Raw genomic sequence first — 22,979 nt, forward strand, 5'->3', positions numbered from 1 at the left:
TGTTCTTAACTGAAAGGAGTGGCACCCGGTGTGGTCTTCTGCTGCTGTAGCCCATCTGCCTCAAAGTTCGACGTACTGTGCATTCAGAGATGCTCTTCTGCCTACCTTGGTTGTAACGGGTGGGGATTTGAGTCACTGTTGCATTTCTATCAGCTCGAACCAGTCTGCCCATTCTCCTCTGGCATCAACAAGGCATTTCCGCCCACAGAACTGCCGCTCACTGGATGTTTTTTCTTTTTCGGACCATTCTCTGTAAACCCTAGAGATGGTTGTGCGTGAAAATCCCAGTAGATCAGCAGTTTCTGAAATACTCAGACCAGCCCTTCTGGCACCAACAACCATGCCACGTTCAAAGGCACTCAAATCACCTTTCTTCCTCATACTGATGCTCGGTTTGAACTGCAGGAGATTGTCTTGACCATGTCTACATGCCTAAATGCCGCCATGTGATTGGCTGATTAGAAATTAAGTGTTAACGAGCAGTTGGACAGGTGTACCTAATAAAGTGGCCAGTGAGTGTACATAAACACTATTGTGTGAGTGAAACCATAAGGGAATGTGTACACAGGTCCATCAATGAATATTTTAGAAGGATTCTATACAGTACATTGTGCAATAAGTAAGTATGGTGCACACATGTTTTCTCTTAAAGAGAACTTGTTCTACTGTATTTCTGTGCAGGGGTTCAATCAGGACTTTTTCTTTTCCTTTAAAATATTTAAATACTTCATTTTATATAAAGTTTAAAATGTACTTTATAATTAAAATAGATTTTTTTCCCTCTATACTCCATATACATAGATACTTACAGTAAATAAGGTATGACTAATGACATGTCTTAGTATATCTGGCATTTTCTGAAGTATCATAGTATCATAGTAGTATCATAGTATATAAGGCTGGAAGGAGACGCAAGTTAATCAAGTCCAACCTTTAAGTATGTTGTAGTAAAAGCTTAAGGCCTGTGCTCTTTACATAAATAGCAGGCATCGGCTGTGTAATACTGCTAATTATAAGCACTGATAACAGTTAACCGACAGTTAACCTATTAAGTGCCACAGTCGAAGCTGACCGTTGAAATCAAAGTGGTGGCGTTAAATAATTAAAATTTGGTTAGGTTTCCCGTGTCAAAATATCAGGAGATTCAGATGTTCATCCGTGTTCCATCATAAGCTGCTCTGTAGAGCAGCCAATTTGGAAGCAATACTTTTCTCTCAAGTAGTGCAGACTTGAGACCACAAGTGATGGTAAATCCTGTAAAAACCCTTTAACAACTGTCTCTAAAACCACTGACATTGTCCACTTTGTGCAGACATTTTATGGACACACCATATCGACAAGTAGAATGGAAAGAGCAAAGGTATTCATACATTTCGAGTAGGAGTAGAAGAGGAAATTTGTAAGAAAAAGAAAACGTGTTTCTAAGAAATTTTTCTTAACACAGATATTTTAGAAATATTAATAGGCTGCAGAAAAGAAGTAGGAATTCTAACTATCTCGTATGTCTACCTTAGTAAAATGTTATAAGGCGACACTCATGCCTTACCATCTCTTTCCTCTATTAGCTATATGGTGGGGATCCCTGGTACGGTGAGCTCCCTCTGAAGCTGCAGTGTGTTGTCTACTTCTTAATGCTGAGCAAGTTTACAGTAAGTCAGTAAGTGTCTTATTTTCTTAGCATTTTCTTAAAATCTCTTGTTTTAAGTCTTTGTAATTATGATCTAGATCAGTGGTGGCGAACCTATGGCACGGGTTCCAGAGGTGGCACTCGGAGCTCTATCTGCGGACACTCAGGCCATCGCCCCAGGACAGAGTTCACCAAACAATGAATCTTCCTGCAGTCCCAGGCAAATTAAGAGATGCTGCTCTCAGCGCTATTTTAAAGTGACACTTCATTGGCTGTTTTGAACTGTGGGGAAAGTGAGAAGGTTTTGATAGCACTGCATTATCTTTGGAGGTCTTCCTGCTGGATCCACTATTTTTTCCTGGAGAGAAGCTACAATGATGGTCTGAATTTACCCTTCTTCTTTCCCAAAATCCCCCTAGAGGAGCATCCATGGCTATAAGACTGCACACACCTAAATGGTGGCCTTAATTGGCAGCCTCCGTAAGGCACTTCCCGATCCTAGTCACAAGCCTCTCGTCCAGCCAAACCAGTTCCCTTCGCTAAACTGAGGAGACCCAATCAGGTCGAAACATTACTGTCTACAGTTGGGAGTCTGTTACTTCTGGAATAGATATATTGATTTGGTTTTAATCCTGCATCATGTCATAAGGCCTCTTGTAGGTCATGCTTGATGTCAAGGGAGCTGCCTTACTAGATAGCTTAAGGAGATGTGGTTTTCCTTATCCCCTCCTGGAAAAATGTGCATAATTTTCCTTCTTCTTTCAACTGTATTGTTGGCCTCAGGGGGCCGATACAATTGAAAGATGTGGAAAAATAGATAGCAATAAGTTACTGCTTAAAATTCCATGCTGGCACTTTACAATAAATAAGTGGATTTTGGTTGTAGTTTGGGCACTCGGTCTCTAAAATGTTTGCCGTCACTTGGCTAGATTTATCTTTATACAAAATTCTTTATGGGAAAACCACTTTGAAAACCTTTTTAAAGGAAAATGCTATGAATAACAAAAAACAAGTGACAGATATAACCTGCGCTCTTCTTCATCGTGATCCCGGTGGTGGTCTTCCTTAAAGTTGACACGCCGGAATCGCCTGGAAAAAAGACTTCTAATTAAGCGCTCGGGGCTTCTAATTATTCACGCCTCTACCCTGACATCACCTGCATGCTGCTATTTATAAGTGTTTTTTCCAGGCAATACCGACATATCAACATGAAAGAATACCAGCGTCGGGATCGTGATGAAGAGGAGTGCAGGTGAATAAAGTTTTTTTGGTATTCGTAGTGGTAGTTTTCCCATTAGAGAAACGGGAGAAGAAAGAGAACTTCTTACCAGACTCTGGCAACAGTTTTTCCGCAAGTGATATCATGTGTCCGAGTAGGCCACATGCTGGATGATATGGGTCCTGGGGACCCCCAAAACCTCTGGTCATGCACACCAACACATTAAATGGGAGACGAATAAGTACCCTATAGTACCTTATAGTTCTTTTTATTTCTCAACCTGGTCCTTGGTCCATGACAAACCCCTTCATTGCTGGTTTTTGCTGCAACCCAACTTGAAACAATGGTGCAAATCTCCTGCAGCTTGCATGGATGAACTTCTGTCTTTTCCTATTAACCTGACAAAGTGCTAAAGTAACGCTTTGAAATGAAAAGAGGCAGCAGCAGGACCACTTCATCATGTACCTGGGGAGCATGCAATCAGATCCAGTACAGTTCTTCAGGTCACTTCTGTTCTGTCCCCATAACTGGGGCACTTGTAAATGTATCCGTTACAATGGAAATAAAATTACAAAGTGAAACAGTCACATTTTTTATGTCCTCAAGAGGGACATATCGTGTAGCAAAGACAATAAAAAAAATTAAATGCATCTAAAACAAATTCCCCGTCACTAATGCAATACCTCACCGTATATTTCAAGTTTGTGGAATACTGTACAATATATATATATGTATATATCTAAATAATCCCACTGATTTTAAACAATTTCTTTAACAATTCCTGGCTCCCTGCCAGCAGCGTGCCGTGAGTCCTGTGGGGGGACCTGAAATGAGAACTCCCTGTGGCATTGAGCTCTTTCAGACAGAAGTTGCAGCAACGTGAGAACAAATGTTTTCTTGGACGATACATGATGATATCTGGATACCTTCTCTGACATTCATGCCTAGAATTCCTGTCCTGTGGGTATTCTCTATCATTTCACTGTTGTCAGAAGACTCTGGATTAACTAGTTTATAGAGATTAGATTTTCTTACTCATCGTCTTTTAAACGTGGTGTGAAATATCTGAGGTTATTACTAGAGATGGGCGAATCGATTCTAACGAATTGGAATTTAGTTAGAATTTCAGAAAAACTTCGATTCGTCAGGAATCTGAAGTTTACGGTGGCGCGTGGGAACAAAGTTTTTTTTCCCCTCCTTTATTACCAAAATGGGCGTGAGCACAACGTGTTACATGGGGCAGAGAACTCTGGGAAGGCGAAAGGAACACCCTAGATCACATGTGCAGACCTGTAAGCCCATCAGCGACTGGCAGGGTTATGTGATGTCCCACAGCCCTATAAAACCAGCCATTTTCAATCACGGCACTTCACACTGCATGTGTTGCCTGTTGTGTCCAGCTACAGTACACGCAGCTGGACACAACAGGCAACACATGCAGTGTGAAGTGCCGTGATTGAAAATGGCTGGTTTTATAGGGCTGTGTGACATCACATAACCCTGCCAGTCGCTGATGGGCTTACAGGTCTGCACATGTGATCTAGGGTGTTCCTTTCGCCTGTAGTGATTTTTGCTCCAAGGGTGCCCATTTTGGGGGATCTGTATACCCCAAATAGCAGTTTTTGTTGCTGAAGTGAATAGGAAGAAATCTGTGTAAAATCTGCATACTTTCTGTAGTGATTTCTGCTTATAACCCAGGGTGTCCGTTTTGGGGGATTTGTAATCACACAGTGGAGGAACCGCTCTGCGTCATTCAACAAGAAATTAATCTGTGGCTTTCTCCGCGACAACTGAAAATCGGACCATGGCGGATAATGGGGGGAACATGGTGTCCGCACTGCACCGAGGAGGGATGGCCCATTCACTCTGCATGGCGCACGTGTTCAATCTAGTTGTCAACCGGTTCCTCAAGTCTTCCACCCATCTGCAACACATTCTAAAAATGGCCAGGAAACTATGCATGTACTTCAGCCATTCTTACAAAGCCAAGCATGCCCTCCTCAAGTCGCAGCGGCAGAACGGCCTCCCCCAACATAGTCTGATATGCGATGTTTCCACCCATTGTAATTCCAGCCTCCATATGTTAGACCGCCTGTATGAACAGAGAAAAGTCATTAATGATTTTTTTTATGATGCAAGGGGACCGGAGTACTCCCCTGTGTAACTTTGATGTCAACCACTGGCAGCTCATGTGTGACAACTGCCATTTGCTCAGGCCTTTTGAACAGGCCACATAATTTGTCAGTCGCCTGGTGGGGGCTGAGCTGGAGGAGGAGGACATTGGAGCACAAGCAGAGTCTGGTGAAATCAGTGGTTTTTCCACTCAGGTGAGAGGAGGAGCAGGAGCATCCGGAGGCGGTAGAAGACGAGGCTGATGACCAAGAAGTCTGTGGCAGTATACAGTGGAGATGGAGGCCGGCAGTCCCTCAAAATCACTTACGCAGATGGCCCGCAGCATGCTGTTTTGCCTAACTAGTGACAGCCGAATAGTCAGCATCTGTTATAGGGATGAGCTTTGGCTCTCCACCCTTTTGGACCCTCGCTACCAGTCAAAAATGGGTGATTTTTTTTCCAGCTGCCGAGAGGGTGGAACAACTGGTATACTATAGAGAAATACTGAAAATACAGTGGACTGCTGCCTTTGTGCGCCATTGTCCTTTCTCTGTCAGGTCTGACTGGGGGATTCCTGGCAGTGATCACTCATGTACTACTGCCACGGCTGCTGTAGGGAGATGGGGGGGGGGGGGCCTACTTGGACAACACTTTACCACCCCAGGTAGAGGATGCCCTGGACTACTGGGCAGCCAAACTTGATGTGTGGCCGCAACTTGCAGAGTTTGGTGTAGAGAAGGTGTCCTGCCAGGCCAGTAGTGTGGTATCAGATCTGGTGTTCAGTGCGATGGGTGCCATCGTTACCCCAAGGAGAACCTGTAATGTGGAGAGACTGACCTTCGTCAAGATGAATCACGCTTGGATCGGCCCGGATTTCAACACACCAATGCCTTATGCATCAGATTAGATCAGCCATGACCCCTCCCCCTAATGTTGAGAAATGAGTCTGGATTCTAACTACCTGCCTCAGCCACTATTCTTATGCTGCCACCGCCTGATGCCACACATCTGCTGCCAGTTGCTCCATATATCATTGTGCCACTCTCTGACCTTATACTGCTGCTGCTGGTGCCACCTTTTGTAGTTCTTTTTTGGCAAAGATACGAGATTTTCAGGAAAATTGTAATGTATGATGCATGTGGCGTCTGTAATATTCAAATTTAAAATTGAAAATTTAACCCCTACGGCCTCTTTTGGCCTTAAGGACGCGGCCCCATTTTTACATTTTGGCCTGTGTCACTATAAGTGGTTATAGCTTTGGAATGCTATGAGATATCCATGGGATTTTGAGAATGTTTTCTCATGACACATTGTACTTCAAATTAGTTTAAAAATTTGGATGAAATCTTTTGCATTTAGTTATGAAAAAAAAACTAAATTTGGCAAAAATTTGGAAAAATTCTTTATTTTCAACGCTCTAAATTCCCTACTTTTGATGTAGATAGTCATAGCTCCCAAATAAATTTATAACTTACATTTCCCAAATGTCTGCTTTATGTTGACATGGTTTTTTAAGATTCCACTTATTTTACTAGAATGTTATGAGGCTCAGAATTTAGGTATCATTTTTCAAATTTTTTGTAAAACCTGCTCAAATTCTAATTGACACTGAGAGGCCTAAATAATAGCGAGACTCATAAATTACCCCATTATGGAAACGACACCCCTCAACATATGAAATACCACTTTTAAGAAGTTTGTTAACCCTTTAGGTGTTTTATAAGGGTTAAAACAAAATGGAGGTGCAGTCTGCAAATTGTAATATTTTTTCACAATACACTCATTTTGGGTGGAAAATTAAACATTTACTATGGATGAAATGAAAAAAGGCTCCACAAAGTTTGATACCCAATTTCTCCTGAGTACACCGATACCCTATATGTGGTGGTAACCTGCTGTATGGGCGCACGGCCGAGCACATTGTACAGGCTATAATTTTTTTCTTTTTATAATGTGCACCTATAGGGGCTTATTTCTTTTGCCACATGAGATGCACTTTTCTGGTATGTAATTTTGGGGAATCTATAGCTAATTGGTGAGATTTTATTAACTGTTTCTTGGTGGAGGAAATGAAAATCATAAATTTCTAGGAAAATTTTTATGTTTTTTTTTTTTTTTGTCCTTTAACCGTACCATAAAAATAGTATATTATTTTTATTCTATGGGTCGCCACGATTACAAAAAGACCTCATTTATATAGATTTTTTTATTTTTTCCCATTTTTACTGAATAAAAAGTAATTTGGCAAAAATGTTGCTAATTTTAGCATCACTGGGGCAGATTTATCAAGCAGTCTGAAGGTCAGAATATTTCCAATTGCCCATGGCAACCAATCACAGCTCCCCTTTAAAATATTCATGAGCACTGGTGAAATGAAAGCTGAGCTGTGATTGGTTGCCATGGGCAACTGGAAATATTCTGACTTTCAGACTGCTTGATAAATCTGCCCCACTGTCTTTCATATGCATAACTTTTTTATTTTTCGCCTCACAAATCTGTTTAAGGGCTTATTTTTTGCGAGAAGGGTTGTTCTTTTTAGTGGTCTTATTTTAGAGTGCATAACATTTTTTAAATCCCTTTTTAGAGCATTCTTTTATAGGGTATTAATTGAAAATTTTCTTTTTTTGGTGCTTTTTTTTTTTAAATTTTTTTACGGGGTTCCCTTTGCGGATCTAATAATGATTCTGTTTTGTTATGCAGATTGTTACGGACGCAGGGATAGCAAATATGTGGGGGTTTTGTGTATTTTATTAAATTGTACTGAATAAATACTAATTTGGAGAAAATCTTGTTCATTTTAGCATCACCATCTTTTCATATGCAGAACTTTTTTATTTTTCGGCTGACAAATCTGGTTAGGGGCTTATTTTTTGCGAGAAGAGTTGTTCTTTTTAGTGGGCTTATTTTAGAGTGCTTAACATTTTTTAAATAACTTTTTAGAGCATTTTTTATAGGGTATTAATTAAAAATCATCTTTTTTAGGAATGTTTTTGCATTTTTTTTCCTCTGGCGTTTACTGTGCGGGTCTGTTTTATTATATAGATTGTTACGGACGCGGCAATACCAAATATGCGGGGTTTCTTTTGTGTTTTTTTATACTTTATTAAGTGTTTTTATGGGAAAGTGACATTTTAGGGGTCTTATATTTTAATGTATTTATTTTTTTATTCTTATGTGTTAACTTTAGTGTTTTTCACTTTTTTTTTACTTATACTTACTTGAACTTGAACCAGTGATCGCTGGTTCAAGTTCAATACACTGCTCTAAAGTACTATTTTATTGTAGAGCAGTGTAAACTGTCTGAGCATGCAGGCGCATGCTCAAACAGTTCACAGTCAGACCCGGAAGGGAGATCGGGTCAGCTCCGGGGCACATGGCAGATGCCCAGAAGTGGATCGGATCCCCCAGTAAGCGGGGCGGGGGATCCGATCCATAGCGCAAACACCCTTACACGCCACCGTCATGCTTGACCGCAGCGTGTAAAGGGTTAACACCCGCGATCGGCTGTGATAGACAGCTGACTGCCGCTGCTTCTGGTGCCGGCTCCGTTCGTGAACTGGTGCCAGAAGCAGGACGTTATAGTGCGTCGCCGTGCGCTTAGCATCTAGCCCGGGGACATACTATAACGTCCTGGTGCACCTAGGGGTTAATCAACCATTAGTCAACCTTTAAAAAAATTTATATAACATAGAAATGTTGCCCAAATGAAAAGTATGTACAGTAAATGTACTCAATATTTCTCTTGCATGAATGACTGTATCAATGCATGGCATGGCATGGTGATCAATTGATGGCAATGCAGAGGTGTTATGGAAGCCCACATTGCTTTGATTGGAGCCTGCAGCTTGTGTGCATTGTTCGGTCGTGTGTCTCTCATCTTGCTCATGACAGGTTAAGGTCAGGCAAGCTTGTTGGTCAATCAAGAACAGTGATAATGTAGTTATTAAACTAGATATCGGCAGTGTTTACAGGTGCCAAGTCCTTCTGGAAAGTAAAAATTCCATCTCCAAAGAGCTTATCGGCAGTAGGCGGCGCTGACTTTGGTCTTGATATAAATCAGTGGACCTACACCAGCAGGGGACATGGCTCCTCAAACCGTCACTGATTGTGGAAGCCTCCAAAATTTACTTTCATCTGAAAACAACACCATGGACCACTGAGTAACAGTCCAGTTTTTTTCCCCTGTGGCCAGGGTAAGATGCTTCTGGTGTTGTCTAATGGTCAGGAGTGATTTGACAGATGGAATGTGACACTTGTCACATTCCATTTTTTTTGTAAATTGCCACAAATTTTAAATGGCCTTCTTGCCACAATCCTATCAAGGCTTTGGTTATGCTAGTTTCTCAAGAACCTTTTTCAAAAAAACTTTTTCTTCCACTCGACTTTCCATTATCCATAAATTTTCCACTATCCATTTCCACATAATTTCCATAAATATTTATACTTTTATTTAATAATGTTTCTGTAAAATTCTACATAGCCTCTACAATAAGAAGCTTGTGACAGTGATCTTATAAGATAGAATAACTTGTCATTCTTGGTGCAGGAGGACACCAACTTGTTATAAATTGTTGTTCAAGAAATTTGTTTTGTCTTCATTACTTTTGATGCGTCTTGTTCCGCCTGAAGCCTCTTTAATAGTTTGTATTACAGCTCTGTAAAGTCGTCAATAAACCTTTTAACAAGCATTATCAGTTATATGACATTACATTTGTTAAAAGCAGAATGTAACGATTTTACCCAAGAGCTCAGGGTTAATTTAACCATCTGTAATCACCAATCCGACAGAAAAGGTGGTTGGTGCTTCATGTGATAATGTGTGGTGTGCTCTGTCTTCCTCCTGCCTCCTTCCTTCCTTAAAAACCTGTTATTCCACCCACTTTAAGGCCATCACGAACGTTGTTCTGGCCGGGTTTTATGGACTGACCACATTAACAAGGACCTAGTGATATATGATGCAAAGAGTGGCTTCTTCCCTGCAAAACAGAATCACCAAACTGTTCCCTTGCATACTGCTGGCCTAACTCTATGATATAGTTGGATCCTCTATTTTAGCTCCTTCCCCACTGAAAGCAGGCAGTGTGGAGCTGACGATGTGCAGGGTGTCTACTAGCAAATACAAACATCCAAAAAAATAAGGTTAGGCCTCATCAACACGACAGTATTAGGGGCCGTAATATGGTTGCACAATTTGTGGCCATATCACAACCCCCAAAGATATCTGTGGCACTGTATCATTGCACAGGGCCATCTACATGAGATTACTATACAAGTGATGAAGCAGTTCAGTTGATTGTATCTGAAATGCGATGTGCCACATTTATTAAGTGTTTTAGACCACTTTCAGGCAGTCTCATCCAAAAAAGGGGTCTGTCATCTGTGAAAACATGGTGCAAGGCCTCGGAGGAAATGGCCCTTGACTCAGAAAATTCAAACTGCAACTTACAGCACGTGCAAAGTACAACTGAGGAAAGAAGTACGTGGAACCAGCACTCATTGAAGGCAAGTTAAAAAAAAGTTCATATTCTTTATTTTGATCCATTAAAATCCAAGTAATCCAAAAGGGAAAAATAGTGGATGCATGAAAGTATGGTGCTCCCTGTTAAAAATATGTGTAAGAGCTATGCGTTTCGGACATTGACTTTCATGTCGTCCTTATTCCTCATTATGCACAGGACTCTCTCCTTTCCATGAACCAGGCACCGTTCACAATTTGAATGTTAGGCACCAGAAAAATAAAAATTCTGTTGTATAGGGGAGCTAAAAACATGTACTACTCTTTCTACTTTGTTGGGCAAAGTACAATTTACCAGTCGTAACCTGCACCTGATTAATCATCTAGCATCAGACAAAGTAAGTAATCTGGCACACCAGAGAATTGTCTAGTTCTACCCTGCACTGGTCTAATGGACCGACACATAAATATAAAACCTCCAATGTGTTTTAGACTAAGGTAATTATGAAGACTTCATTAGGATTATACTTTCACATTCATTAGAAAAGATGTTATATGTTGATTAAAGCTACATAGTAAGCATTACATTTAGACATATTGAGGCACATTTACTTACCCGTTGGAGTTGCGATCCCTGATCCGGACTCTCCGGCGATGATGCACTGTGCCGCGAACCACGTAGATCCTGCGCCCGATATCCTGCATGTGTTGCTCGCCACTCAGATCCGCCGGAGTTCACCTTCTTCTTCACGATGCATGTAAATGCTTGGCTTGCGACCTTGTAAAAATACAAGGCTTTTAGCAGCACAAAAAATTGCATTAGCCATTGTTTCTCCCCTTTCCTCTTTGCATTAATTTCTGTAATGGGCATATTCTTTTCTGTGATAGTGATGATTCACATTTATAATAATGGCCACTTGTTCTAGGCCTTCATAGGACCTTAATATCACACATTCACATACCAGTTGTGATTCTAAGCGTACATGGACACCGATGGTGTTGTGGACTCATTTATTGATGTGATGTATGTGTGATCCGTAAGGGTGCTGTCAGATGTAGGACAGATAAAATATTAATGACATTTCAGTCACTATTACTATGGAACTCTTCTCCATAGCATAATGTTAGCTCATATCAGAAAAATGTAAGCAAAATGTAGCAGCCGTGATTAGAAATAATGATATATGTGTGTTTGTTTATGAAAGTGAAATTCTTTCTCTTGAGAAAAGCCTTCGAGGGAGAGCTCTCCTGTTGAATATAAGCCTCAGGCGCATAGAGACGATCCGAGACAAACAAAGAGACTTGCTTACTGCATGGAGAAATGTTTTTTTGTCCTGTATTCTGTCTCTTTCTTGTCTTTGTGTAGGTGAAAGAACATGGGTGTGACAAGAATCACAAAAACAAACTGATCTGCCCTAATGAATCCTGAGAGCCATTTCTTGCCGGCATTTTATAAGAAGATCGTATTGACAGTACAATTTTGCTAATTTATTTCGCTCTGGTTAGCACTTTTTGTCGACTCATTCAATGTGAGATCTGTCGCTCATACGCTGAAATCTATGCTCCCCATTAGGGTGGCAATCCCATATGCAGTAGATTACATTCATAATATTTCATTCCAAGGCCCAAAAATATTTTACTTTATATGTACATACTTCATAAAAATTTGGATTGGCAAAAGTTGCATGATAAAAAATCTGATTCCATTGTAATATCTGAGAAATAATATTTTATCTTTATGCAGACCGATTGGGATATTTATTTCTCACTGTCATGGTCCATGAAATAAATTGATGTCTAACTATCTGGGTGAATATACAATCATAAGAATCACTTGTTCCTGACTGTTTGTGGATGGTGCAGATTTTCCCTTTTCACTTTACTCTCAGTCTCCACTGTGATTTCTTTGTTGTTTAATCAATAAAAGTTCAGGGTCTCTCTCCCCCTTCCTTTCCACTTAGAATGGAAAACAAGAAGACGTTAATATTGCATAAGAAGCTTCATTGTTCTGCGACTTCATGAAGTCTACAAATCTATTCTGAATGCCCATAAAAGTCTTTTTGCAAAGATACATTCCTAGATTAAAGGACACCAAGAAGATTCTATTCATCCAAAACTACAACATGCCCTTTTAGGGCCAAATATAGCACATTGAACTTTCTTTGAGCTTTTCATGCATGAGCAACAAAATATGAGAAATAATAAATAACAAATGTGTGTTATGTCAAGGCAAAGAGTTATTCTGTAGAACTGAGGAACTCTGGGTAGCATTCTAATAAAGATAGGCCTTCCTGTGTGATTGCAATACTAAACATAACAGTATTATGATTGACATTTTATCCAATAACATAACATAAACATAACATTAACATAAAATATGTAGGTTTAAAAAAAACAATTTTGTAAAATATGTAGAAAGAAGCATGTGAAAGTCATCCTTTCTTTGATCCCTCTACAACCACCATTTTAGGTTTACATGTCCAAGCACCTTTTTTTTCAACACTCAGCTTCCATGAGACATGGAGGTGGGACTGTAGTGGGCCCACCAGATAAAATTATTGGGGCCAATTATCCATCAACACCTATTAAATAGACCTTAGTAGCCTCCACATGTGATTGTCTTCTACTTGTTGTTTTAGGTCCAGTATTGGGTTCAAACTAAGGCCTACTTGAGGATCCTCTGGTGCTCTAGCGGGCCAGTCCCTCAGGTGCTCTAGTCGGCCAGTCCAACACAGAAGAAGCTTTTCACAATTTTTCTTCGACATGACAATATACATTTTTGCAAGTTTATATATGTTTGTTAATTGACACCCCTTTTGCAGATTATTTTTTGCATTGAGTTGCTTTTTGCAGTGACAAGGCAGTTGATGGGACTGATGGGAAGTGGGGATCAGTTCTTTTATTTTGTGAGGGTCTCAGCAGTTATTGTAAAGAAGTGATGAAATAATGAAGATGTGAGCACCCAATTAGTTTAACACAACACTGTTTTTTTTTTTCATTTCTGAAAAACTCAATATGCTTTGAGTGTATTGTTTTGGAATTTTTTCACCTACAGATGTATAAAAGAAATGTACCAACACATCTGGGCAAGAGCCCAAACTTTTTTTTCTAAAACCATTACCACACATGCTGAAAAAATCCCATGCCGCTGCTATCTAAAGCACTATTCAACATTGTGTGATTACAACTTGTTGTCCCTGTTGCTTTTGATAGGTGAAATAAAGTAACATTCTTGAGATTGTGATACCTTTTGATGGCTTACTGAAATATAAGATGTTACAAGCAAGCTTTCGGGAGAGCTAATATAGCTTCATCAGGCATGCGCTGTAGCTGCATTGAAAAAGCAGTTGATCTAGGACACATCTGAACAGGTCTAGGTTCCTCCCATCATATCTCTGCAGTTGTGGTTTAGTGATAAGAATGTTTGGGAACGGAACTGAAGGAAGGAAGTGTGGGAAGGATGGAATAATATAAAAGACCTGTGGATCAATAAAAGGAAGAAAGTGATTATGGAGATTTTCATCATCTGGGGCACAAGTATGAAATGTCAGATCACTTTTTTCACAGTTAATGAAAGATTTATGTCTTTTAACCAGAATGAAAGTAAATACAACATGTGCTTTTCATTTTACTAAATAAGAAATGGCTCATGTTACATTTAGTTCTGGTTTTTAGTTTGTGTTCACAGAATGATCTTTGTATCGTGTTTTGATGCTGTTTTCTCTGTCTATGGGGAGATAGTTGAAGACTATGTCACATGTTTGTGACACCATGGAGGCACAGTATTTTGTAAGGCCTCATTCACATGATTGCAGCTAGCTCACGGCCCCCACAGAGTTGAATTGTGTGTGCATGGTTTCGATGCTCACACTGGGGGGAATTTATCATTACGGTAACTTTCTGCCAGAAAACTGGAGGTTTTCCCTTTTTTTTTGTTGCCTTGCTCCGCCTGTTGTGCCTTATTTAAGAGGTGTCGGTGCCACAATTGTCATTTTCTGACTCTCATGTCTTTACTTTTTTGGGCACACAATGTTGGTAAAAAATGTAAAATACCAACACTTTTCCTGTACTTCTAGTTTCCCGACACTGATTTTGGAGCAATTTTTGTCCCACACTTAAAGCTACAAAAAGCTGATTCTATTTGACCATCATGAATGTGGAGACAGTTCTAAATCTTTTCAGCTATGTGCCAATTCCTTAATCCCTTGTGCCACAATCTCAAAATCCCAGTGTAAATTATAGCACAATTTGCGCACCAAAAATAGACACCTGCACCAAAATTGATAAATGCCACACACTGTGTCTTACCGGACCGTGACTAAGTCACGTGTCCATGCCACAAAGCATAGGGAGTCACAAATAGTTTATCAAGTGCTCAATGTGCCAGATGGTCTAATCAGAAAATTTAGAGGCTATCAGGAATCAAAATGCAAAAAGATTAATCCAGCACTCCGTGATCTACTCAGTGATCTACACGTTTTGGCTTAGCCCGTCACAGTTGTGCCTTACTCATGATCATGAGTAAAGCAGAGCTATGATGGGTTTAGCTGAAACACATAGATTGCTACTGTCCATCTCAAATATATGGATTTGTATTGTGAAAGTCTGCCCGTATTGTGGCACGGCCTCTCTTCTCCAATGGAGATGGGAGGGGTTGACAGCGCTCACCCCTCCCATCTCCACCTGGCAGGAGCTTTTTTGCACAGCCTAAGGGTGATGCCACACATGGCTTTTGTGGTCCGTTTTTAAACATCCGCTTTCAGTCCGTTTTTGGCCGTTTACCATACGTTTGTCTGCTTACAACCTGCTTATCTATTAAGATAATTGGGAAAAACTGACTAAAAACGGACCAAAAACACCATGTGTGGCATCACCCTAAGGCATTCATGTGAATGCTTTGGCATGACCACCTACCTAAATATTGTTGCATACAGTTTATACTTTTTACAATCTTTCCTGTTTAAAATGGATAAATACTTATGAATAAGAGTTTAAAGTGTTGCTTTGACTTCTGGATTTCCCAGTTTTCACAATGTAGAATATACAAATGGCCATTCCATCCCAAGCCCAAATCAATGTAACACTGAGCTAGTAAGTTTACCCGGAATAAAGAATAGAGCAGGCCACCCGCCACAAAGTGCAGCTGCCAAACATTATGCCTACCCCAGCACATAATATTGTGATTTTTCCATTATAACAGCTTATGGTATTTCCTATCTGGTCTTCAGACCAATCTCTAGATTTCTTAGCTTATGATACAAAAGTTGGACTCATGATGATAGACTTCCACCCAGTGTGTCTTGTGTCTTGCTGTACGATAAAAAGCCTGAGTGTAGGCATAGTGTAACGATCTGGGTCTGGTTTTGGAGTCTAAGTGTTGTAACTTACTTGAGGTATTGCAGGCAGGAATCGTAGTCAGGAAGGCCAGAGGTCGGAACACAGGAGAGGCTTAGCAGTACAGAGGAGCAGGCAGGTATCGTAGTCAGGAGGAAGCCGGAGGTCGTAGCACAGAAGATCAGCGTCAGTATTGAGGGAGCAGGCAGGTATCGTAGTCAGGTGGAAGCCAGTGGTCGTTGCACAATAGAGGAGTCAATCGCAGGAGAGAAGGAGACAAGCTAGACTAGAGGCTGGAAGCACAATAATCTTGCAAGGATGTATGGGCAAGGCTGGGTTTAAATAGGAAGTCCAATCTAGGAAGGGGTGGAGCAAGGCCAGGAAAACAGGAACTAGGAACAGGAAAGTCAAAAACTAGGCCAAGGATCAGCACTGGAGCTGTCCAGCTTGTTGCTTAGCTCAGTTGGTAGAGCTGCAGCCTGGGACAGCGGAGTCCACCGGTTCAAGTCCTGACACATAGGGTCAATGGAACACTGGTAGCTGGATGTCCATCTCGTAGACTACTGTTGTACAAGCAAATTCTAAATGTTTGTCTAGACTATATTTGATGTTCTAGTATTGGTATGTAATATCTAATTTTACTTGCAACTACAGAATACTTTGTGTTTCAGTTTGTTGTTCTCCCAAATGATGGGGTATGCATCATTGAACAGTGCTGACATATTAACCTATGTGTGTAGAAATCTTTTGGAGTGATAAAACAAGGTCTCTCAGTTTAAGGATTCAGTCTCTCACTTAGTGACAAGTGGCAATTGCTGGCATGTCAATGATCAGGAGGCATCGCCCAATCATACCTCAAGAGTTTTTAAATTTTTCAGGTTTTATGTGGCTGAAAAATTTGCTATTGATCTTCCTTTTTTGCCCTTTCCATGTGGCACAGATTTGCAGATATTTGCAACAACTGCTACTTTCATTATAAATTATGTTTTGTCTTTTCATATATTCAATGTATAGTTCAAAATGGAAGAGAGAAAAATACATTTGAGGTATACTGCGTGCAGGTAGAGTTCAAAGTAAGAGAGATCTTTACAGTGGGGCTCATTTACTAAGGGTCCGCGGACCTCATTTTCATCAGGTTTCCCGATGATTTCCGAGTTGTGCCGCATTTAACAGGGGTTTTTGGTGCTTGCGATCGGATTTTGGCGCATTGGCGCCGGCTTTCACGCAACACAAATCGGGGGGGGGGGGGCGGCCGTCGGACGACGCGCGGTATTTAACATTGCAAATTGTGTGCAAGACATTCACTTACATACACCTGGAAGAAGAAGGTGAACTCCGGCGGACCTCAGCGGGGAAGCGACACATGCAGGATCTCGGGCGCACGATCTTGGTGAATCATGCAGGACTTCATCTTCGTCAGACCGTCGGATTGTGGAACGCGACAGGGCCGGGTAAGTAAATGTGCCCCATTATGTCTCAATAAAAGCACATTTTTGAGCAAATTAACCCCTTATGACCAGGCCATTTTCCACCTTCCAGAATTTTCAAATCTGATATGTGTCACTATAAGTAGTTAGAACTTTGGAATGCTTTAACATATTCAGGAGATTTTGAGTTTATTTTCTTATGACATATTGGACTTGTAAGTTGAAAAATTTTGGTGACATGTTTTGCATTTATTTATAAAAAAAATTATTTAGAAATTCTTGATTTTGGAAATTCAAAATTTTCTAGTTTTCTGACACAGTCTTAACACCAAAATAACTTGATAACGAATAGAGATGAGCGAGCACTAAAATGCTCGGGTGCTCGTTATTAGAGACAAACTTTTCCTGATGCTCGAGTGCTCGACTCGAATAACGAACCCCATTGAAGTCAATGGGGGACTCGAGCATTTTTCAAGGGGACCAAGGGTCTGCACAGGGAAGCTTGCCAAACACCTGGAAACCTCAGAAAATGATGGAAACACCATGGAAATGGACAGGAAACAGCAGGGGCAGCATGCATGGATGCCTCTGAGGCTGCTTAATCGCACCATTATGCCAAAATTATGGGCAACAGCATGGCCATGACAGAGTGACCGAATGAGGCTAGATAGCATCTAAAACATCCAATAATTGACCCTGACACTATAGAAGACGGCATGCAGAGGCAGCGGCAGCAGCGGCAGGCTAGAGAGTGTCATGGCAACATGCCCTAAATGGACTCAGGCTTCAAACCAATGGGTGGCAGAGAGGAACCAAAGGAGGTGAGCAAGAAGCGCTGAAATGATTTCCTATGTGAATAAAAGGTTGACGGTATATTTAGTCGATAACACATCATGGTGGCGACATAGTGACCAAGTTCCATAAAGTATCTGGTGAAACACCCGAATAACTAGCCTGACACAGCTCGTTTGATAAGGGGACGACATGTGGAGGCAGCCATGGAGACGACTTCCATGATTAAGAGTGACAGTATGGGGCATCCATATTGCGCTGCTATGATTGCAACTTCAGGTCTCCAGCATGGCGGCGACAGATGCACCAAGTTCCATTATGTATCTGGGGAAACACCCGAAAATTCTGCCTGACACAGCTCGTTTGATAAGGGGATGATGTGCTGTATATCCTCTCGCGCTCCAGCGTCTGTGGTATAGAGAGTTGAAAGTTGCGCATGGAGACATTGGTGGACGCTGTGGAGGATCGTGGAGGCGAAATGGACAGGAAACAGCAGGGGCAGTATGCATGGATGCCTCTTTTGCCTGTCCAAGCCCCTGTCTCTCGGCTCCTCCCCACCCAAAATGGGCCTGGGGGCCAGAAGCGTTTACTTTGAAAAAATTAGAATTTTCAAAGCAGGCTGGGTCGTTTGAATATTTCATCTAGGAATAATGGAATAGCATAGCGGTTCTATTTTTAATTGTTTTTTCGGAAATGGTTCCATGATTAAGAGTGACAGTATGGGGCATCCATATTGCGCTGCTATGATTGCAACTTCAGGTCTCCAGCATGGCGGCGACAGATGCGCCGAGTTCCATTATGTATCTGGTGAAACACCCGAAAATTCTGCCTGATACAGATCGTTTGCTAAGGGGACGATGTATGGAGGCAGTAATGTAGTAGTAGATTAAAGGTGCTGCAGTTAAAACTATGTTAGTTGTATCTTGGGATGGAGCTGGCGGTCCGCTGCCAGGCGAGCTTTCGCCTGTCCAAGCCCCTGTCTCTCGGCTCCTCCCCAAACAGCACTTCTAAGAACCTTTTGTATAAGATCAAGTGTAGTAGCGTTCTTATAAGTTTGGGTTATGGCGGGTGAGGGGAATGTAAACAGAAGCGCAAGAAGCACTGAAATAATATCGGTAAATGATAAAAGTTTGCCAGTATATTTTGTGGATAACACAGCAGGGTGGCGACAAAGTTAACAAGTTTGATGTGGAAGCCATGAAAACAACCCAAAATTCGGCCTGACACAGCTCGTTTGCTAAGGGGACAATGTATGGAGGCAGCTATATGGACGACTTTGGGAGGCAGCTATGGATATGATGTGTGGAGGTATCAATGGAGACAACGTGTGGAGGCAGCTATAAAGACGACGTGTGGAGGCTGCTATGGAGACAATTAAATTTGGATAGTGCCTGTATGTAGCAGTCCAAAAAAGTTTTCAAACCAGAGGAGCAGGTAGGTGGTCCTCCAGAAAAATTAAATACATAGAGTACTATAGCTAGAACCAGTTGTCCCTGGCAAAAAATAGCCAGTTTCCTCTGCTTTAGTGGAGGAGGAGAAGGAGAAAAAATGAGGAGGAGGAGTGCATACATTATTCATGTTGAGCTTCTTTCACCTGGTTGAGAATGGAAATCCTGAGAAATCCAGGCTTTATTCATCTTGATAAGCGTCAGCCTGTCAGCGCTGTCAGTCGACAGGCGTGTACGCTTATCGGTGAAGATGCCGCCAGCTGCACTGAAAACCCGCTCAGACAACACGCTAGAGCAGGGCAGGCAAGAACCTCCAAGGCGTACAGTGCCAGTTCGTGCAATATGTCCAGCTTTAAAACCCAGTAGTTGTAGGGAGCTGTGTGATCATTTAGGACGATGGTATGGTCAGCTACGTACTCCCTAACCATCTTTCTGTAAAGATCAGCCCTACTCTGCCTAGACTGGGGACAGGTGACAGTGTCTTGCTGGGGTAAAACTGGCAAAGGCCTTGTAAAGCGTACCCCTGCCAGTGCTGGACAAGCTGCCTGCTCGCCTACTCTCCCTCGCTACTTGTCCTGCAGAATTCCGCCCTCTGCCGCTAGCGCTGTCAGAAGGGAAATACTGTTTAAAGGGGTATTCCAGGAATAAGGATAATCTGCATTTAGAAAGGTCATTAAAATCTAATGTAATGTGTAATTGATTGTTATTTTCAATTCTGCTTGGTTTAGCAGAAAAAGAATTTTGACCTAATATTTCACAGTTTAAAAAAAACCTACTGGCCCTTTAATCCGTCCTGTGCCTTCCCGCCACTGGGAGAGGACACAGGACGGAAGATGGCGGCTGCTGCTGACGTCAGACGTTTGTGTTCAGCAGCGTGAGGTCAGCTTTGCCTCTTTCACACTCTCTCTCGATCTGAAGCTGGGCCGGTCACATGACCTGCCATTGCATCACGGAGCAGAGAGCACAGCTTCCAGCTCCTCTGCACCTGCTGATTGTTACACAAAACAAAGTTTGCAACATTGTAGCATTTAACCAGGTAAAATCCATCTCCTGTTTCTTTATTTTGTTCAATTAATAAACTTTACTTGTACCTCAGAGAATTGGATACAAGGCATATCATGCATAATAACATACATGCTCCATAATCTAATATAGAAATACATAAAACGTGTACATCTATAGTAATGAAGATAATTGAAAATGTATCTCCTGTCACTAGATTTAGAGTATATATGAATATAGAATGTATGTAGAATATGTATTATATCTGGATATGGGATATGAATATATAGTTAGAGTAGATGCACATAGGATGTGTATATATATATATATATATATATATATATATATATATATATATATATATATATATTCCCTATCCATATACTGTATATATTTCTACATCCTATCCTTATATTGCATTTATCTATATATACTATATACACTGTTCATACACTATATGCTCCTTGCGGATCCGGGACCAGCAGCGCCCAGCTGTCTCCACTAGTTGGCTACTACCATATAATAACACATAATCAATTGAAAAAAAAAAATCTACTTGATTGAAATATAAAAAAAAGAGTGCAGCAGTAATTAATAATGTGGTGCACTCTGCACCAATGGCCCAAATTTATCAAATGTAATGCAGTTTGCCTCACTATTAACCTCTTAACGCTCAGCGTCCGATATATCGGACGCTGGGCTCAGTGACTTAGCGCTCAGCGTCCGATATATCGGACGCTGAGCTGATGCCGGTTCAGCTCAAGATTTGAGCCGAACCGGCATCGGGAAACACGGGGTGCCGGCTGTGACTGATAGCCGGCACCCCAGTGTAACACCCGCGATCAGAGTTGTCTCTGATCGCGGGTGATTAACCCGTTAAATGCCGCGGTCATCGCGACCGCGGCATCTAACATGCATCTGGGGTGTCTTTCCCCCACGATCGGCCCCCCCGAATAATTTTCGGGGGGCACCGATCATTGCTACAGGAACTGCCGGTAAGATGGCGTCTGTGACGTCATCTTACTGGCAGAGTGCCACCCTATGCAAGTGCATAGGCTGACACTGATAATGCCCTGCAATACATAAGTATTGCAGGGTATTATTATGAACAAGCAATCAGATGATTGCTTGTTCATTTCCCATGGTGGAAAAAGTGAAAAAGTAAAAAAAAAAAATATTCAATAAAAAAATAAAGTAATAAATCACCAAAAATGCCCAAAAGCCCCAAAACATATAAAGAGACATATAACTAAAAAAAAAGTCTAAATCATAACACAAACCCCACATATATAGTATCACCGCGTCCGTAACAACCCCTAGAATAAAAATAAGTAATTATTGAACCCACACGATGAACGCCGTAAAAGAAAACTGTTATAAACCCTCCAAAAATTATGATTTTTACCTATTCAATCCCACAAAAAATGCTATAAAAAGTGTTCAGAAAAACATATGTACTCTAGAATGATACTGGTGCAAAGTACAACGTGTCCCGCAAAAAACAAGACATCAACCAGCTCCGTAGCCAAAAACGTAACAAAGTTATGCCACTTGGAAGATGGCAATACAAAAATGATCGATTTTTCCCCACAATAGGGTTTTATTTTACAAATTTAGTAAAACGCAAGAAAATATATTCGTGTCTGGTATCCCCGTTATCGTATCGACCCATAGAATGAAGATAATATGATTATTAGTCTATACGGTGAACACCACAAAAAAAAAAAAGTAAAAAAACCAGTAGAGAATTGATGCTTTTCTACTCCTGCTCTCAAAAAGAAGTTCCTAAATTTTCAACAATAGGTGATACCAACCCCAAAATGGTAACATTGGAAAAAGCATCTCGTCCCGCAAAAAAAATGCTGTCACATGGCCCTAATAGCGCAAAAGCGAAAATTTTACAGCCTTCAAAAGAGGCCAATGAGGAAAGTAAAATCCTGGCAGCTGCAGGGTGCTCCTTCCCTTCTGCGCCTCACTGTGTGCCCATAAAACAAGTCATACAAATTGCAGAACAAATTGTATGGTGGGTTTTGTATTTTTATCTTTTGGAAATATGTAAATTTTAGGGCTAAATGAAGTATAACCGGCACAATTTGACTATTCTAAATTTCGCCTCCATTTTGATTTAATTACTATGAAGATCTAGAGGGGTTAACAATCTTCGTAAAAGCTGTTTCTGATAGCTTGAGGGGTGCAGATTTGAAATTGGGTTGGTTATATGGGGGGTTTTGATGCTAAATATGTAAATTTTCATTCAAAACTGTATTTATCCCCAAAATAGTCAATTCTGAAAATCCGGAAAAGCGCTATTCAATTTGTAAGCCACGTGACGTCAAAATATATTATCCAGACATTTCAAAAATGGTGAAAATGTAAAGTAGACATATGGGAAATGTTATTCAGCTATTTATTTAGGTGGTAAATCGATCTGCCTGAAAACGCAATGATTTCAAATTTCAAAAATGGCAAATTTTTCAGAAAATTCATCATATTTTCTTTTTTTTTTGTAAATAAACGCAAAACTTATCAGCCAAAATTTACCACTAAAATGAAGTACAACATG

General features: G+C 40.9%; 1 long non-coding RNA gene across 2 annotated transcripts in view; it reads left to right on the plus strand.

The window, feature by feature from the left end:
• Window positions 1-22,979, plus strand: part of LOC140121389 (uncharacterized) — a 308,199-nt gene that overhangs the window by 19,777 nt on the left and 265,443 nt on the right. For both annotated transcript variants that reach the window (XR_011854080.1, XR_011854079.1), the window contains exon 2: window positions 1,566-1,657. This is a non-coding gene — a long non-coding RNA (uncharacterized lncRNA). The remainder of the gene's footprint in view (window positions 1-1,565; window positions 1,658-22,979) is intronic.

Source organism: Engystomops pustulosus, chromosome 3, assembly GCF_040894005.1.
Source record: "Engystomops pustulosus chromosome 3, aEngPut4.maternal, whole genome shotgun sequence".
NCBI classification, from domain to species: Eukaryota; Metazoa; Chordata; class Amphibia; order Anura; family Leptodactylidae; genus Engystomops; species Engystomops pustulosus.